The sequence below is a fragment of the Anopheles arabiensis genome, chromosome 3, assembly GCF_016920715.1.
Source record: "Anopheles arabiensis isolate DONGOLA chromosome 3, AaraD3, whole genome shotgun sequence".
Taxonomy (NCBI): domain Eukaryota; kingdom Metazoa; phylum Arthropoda; class Insecta; order Diptera; family Culicidae; genus Anopheles; species Anopheles arabiensis.
Window position 1 is genome coordinate 60,374,291 of NC_053518.1, and position 3,911 is coordinate 60,378,201.

The 3,911-nt window shown below is 37.9% G+C and overlaps 1 non-coding gene across 1 annotated transcript; it reads left to right on the forward strand.

The window, feature by feature from the left end:
- Positions 1 to 83, forward strand: Trnal-cag. The gene has a single exon. It is a non-coding gene; the product is annotated as a tRNA-Leu (tRNA).
- Positions 84 to 3,911: the final 3,828 nt, after the last annotated feature.

Consider the following 3,911-nt stretch of genomic DNA (forward strand, 5'->3'; position numbering starts at 1 on the left):
GTCAGGATGGCCGAGCGGTCTAAGGCGCTACGTTCAGGTCGTAGTCTACTCTGTAGGCGTGGGTTCGAATCCCACTTCTGACAACCCAACTTTTTTTCAAGTGAAGCAATTGGTTATTATAACTATATAGGTACGTACGCAAAAAAATAAAACTCATTATGCAATGTATCTAAAATAATAAAAATAGTACGCAAATAATGACAACAACACAATCGACCATGTGTATGTGTTAAAATCCAAGTCAAAAATGTTAATACGTAACATCTCCGATATAGAGAATCTTGATAATCAAGAGATTTAATAGATTTTAGATTTAATATCATTTTTATTATTTTTATGTTAACAGCTTTTTGGTATTTGATTTCCGATACTGAATATTTACTTGCAGTTCACTGTCGTGACACAAATACATACTACTGCAACAAGATTACTAAATGTTGCGCAGGCCTTTCGGATGGGATTGTCGTGCTGCTATCTTGCTCGTGTGTATAATTCCCCAACCTGCCTCCTGCAGGTGCTCCCGGTGGAGCTCGCCCTAAACGCACTATTACAACTCTCCAGCTGGAACAAAACGCATTTGAGCAACAGGTTGCCGCTAGCCCACCGGAATAACATCCGAACGAGCAAGTGTTACGAGCGGTAAAGCGCATGCTTAGTTGAAAAGACCGAGGGATTCTCCACAACGGTATGTGAATGCGTGCTCAGTCAGTCGATGCTGGGAAGCGGTCACATCAAGATCCAACTTGGACACACAAAAGAAAAACTGTTTAATTTATTAACTACCGACGAAACGGGTCGTTGTTTCCGTCGTGTACACATTGTTCGATTAGAGGGTGGGGATGAACAATTCTGTTGGTGGTGGCAGCTTGCTGTGCTTAGATGTGTGTTAGGGTGCACTGTACGTTAATATACCTAATAGTCGATGATAGGCTAGGCTGTTCAGACGTACATTTATTCGCAAATAAAAGGTTCTTAACGAAGAATATAATATTCCAACAATCTTTGTAAACGTGTATCGTTTGATGTGTACTGTAGCTGTATTATGTACAGCTTGAAGACATAACTTCGTCAAAAATTTACATCTCATTGTTTTTAAATATCATTGGTCATATGTTACTCTCTCATTCGAATGTTTACTTATTTTCTCTCTCACTTATATCTATTTATCATAATGATACGGCCAACCAGGCCGTCCTTACGAGAAATAAAAAAAATCTATTTATCATATTAATGCACTCATATTATTATAAGCCACGAGTAATTATTTTTAAAACTTCGTCCCGTTACCTTACTTCAATGATTCATTACTATCACTCTTTCAATTACAATATTATAAATGAATATTATAAAGAACATATCATACATTGAATATGAACATTTTATGTGTGTTGAAAAACATTAGTTTAGCATTAGTACAATGCCGCAGGGTCTTTGCTTAGCCTTTAGATAGCACCTCGTTGAGTTTTGCATGATGCTCCAGAAAATCACCACATAATTCCTGTCAATCAACACAATTAAACCCATTAAATAAGTTTTAAACGTCTTTTCGCCTTAGTAACGGGTGAATATATTGCTTGGGTCGTCCTTTTAAACTTCTTTTAATATCTTTGAATAGGCTTTTCAAAACATTATATGAACTTCTTTGAACATTCATAATAATATTTAAAGGAATTTGGCAGAATATGTTCAACAAATTTTTATTTCACTCTTTTAGTAATATTTTACATTAATTGCAACATTCTTAGGAAAAAACAGTCCTCAAAAATAAAATACAAATATAATTTCAATTGTGCGTTTCAATGTTCAACATCACATTATTTTATTCATTTTTGTCAGTTAACTTATTAGACAAATGTTATCAAAATACGAAAAACAACCTCTGCTTTTTCAGCAGTATCACTTCTTCGGCAGCTTTTTTAGCTAAGAAAACCCATATAAACAAATGGATTATAGGTTTGGTTGCCCCTTAATTGTACATAAGCCTCAAGCACACATTCGTAATTCATTTGTCGTATTGCAGTTGTACTTGAAGCTAAAGTGAGATATGTTGTTTTCACTATCCCTCTGTACTGAAACGCCTTCGGTCGTTTAATATGCTGCTCATTGCACATCATTGATGATCTCGAACGAGCACTATACTGCATAGTTAAGTGAATACAGTTTATTTTTACTATTCTACATTTTACATTCTTAAAAAATGGTCGCTTGTCAGGTTAGATTATCACCTGTAAATTCTAATCGCCTTTTAAATCGTTCGTTTAATTGTTCGCAATAGCTCAAAAAATAATCATTCGATAACATTTTGATCTTTTGTTGGCCTCTGTGTGGCACATATCCTTCCTGTATGATTTTTCAGCAAAGCCAAACCCGAAAGCCAAATTACTGCTTGAACCAGCCTTGATTCAGTTAATGCCTTATGCTGTGGAGAGTTAGTTTTGGTTTACAGTTTACATAGCACATTGCACCCTGCAGATGTATCCCCTTTCTGGCGGCAAACACCGTAACCACACACAAACACATCCTCACAGGAGGTGCGCAAATGAAGTCGGCAGTACTGCATGAGGCAAAACTGTAGAACAATCGCATGGCAGGGTGGGCTAGGTGCCAGTTCTGTTTACCTTGGTACGGTTACGCTTCGGGTGGCTGCATTTCATGGTCCAATTGAAGGTGGCCCATTCTTACCTCAGTGCCTTATTCATGCACTTCAGTCTCGATGCACATGCACACAGCATGTTGACCTAATGCACCTTAGCACGGTACTACTGTGGTGGTCTATCATTCGTCTGGCGGGAAAATCTAATCCATATTTCAATCCGGCTTCAACTCTCGAACCGCACCTTGGCAGCCATGCCCATCGTCTGGACGACAGCGCCTACTGGCCGACGACCTTGTCCCAGGGCGTTGGGCATCGATGGGTAGAAACATGTTACTGGCTAGCCGCAACTGATATCCGATTCGTGATCACACACAAACACGCAAACATACACACTGGGTGGAAGGAAATGTTTGTTGGAAAAGCAACGCACTTTCACAAGCCGTGAATCTCGATGAACGTGCACACTGAACGATGCTTTGAATTGAGGTTGGTTTCTAGAACGGTAGCAAGCGCGGTGAATGCTCCGGTCTAGCCAAGAATAGCTTTGTGCCAGAATTTAGTATAAACAAAAGCGGCTCCCACCTCGCTATATGCATTTTGTGACGATGAGGATTCAGGCGTTTCACCATACGCACCAAGGATGCAATGTATACGCATTTTGTTTACATGGGGTTTAGCTTCATGCCCATGCCTCCGTTGCGTGCCTGTGTATATTTCTGTATTGATCAAACGTTGCTCCCGTCGATAGCGGTGCAACAAGAGTCAATGAAAAGCCTCATGGGCATAACATTTACAAACAAAGCGAAACCCCTATTTACTGGATGCTGCTACGTCCTTTTTGTCGAATCTTTACTCTTTATATTGGGATAGATCAAACGATTACAAAAAAGAACATATTTTAAAACTGCAAATGAGAAGAAATGTAACATTGGCATAGGCGGGCGGGGTTTTCGGATTCTGCCGAGTAATTCAATCAATTACTCTTTAATTACAGTACCTCAAAGAAACGAACATAAAGTAAGAACTGCGAAGAATACAAATATAGATCAAAGCTTCATGATATAAAATTCTTACAGCTTTTTTCCTCGTTAATGAATTATGTAAGAAAATAAGTGTTTTTTCAAAATTGGTAACTTTTACATTCATTATTTAGCGTGTTGGTTGTACCATTGAAGTGTTTTTTATTACAAATAAACTATCTCAAAAGCCATTATCATGGCTGAGTGCAAAAGTTAAAATATTTTTTTTTAGTTACAGAGTTTTTTCATAATCTAAGCTCGAAAGAATTAAGAATATTTTTTTGTTTTTGATATTA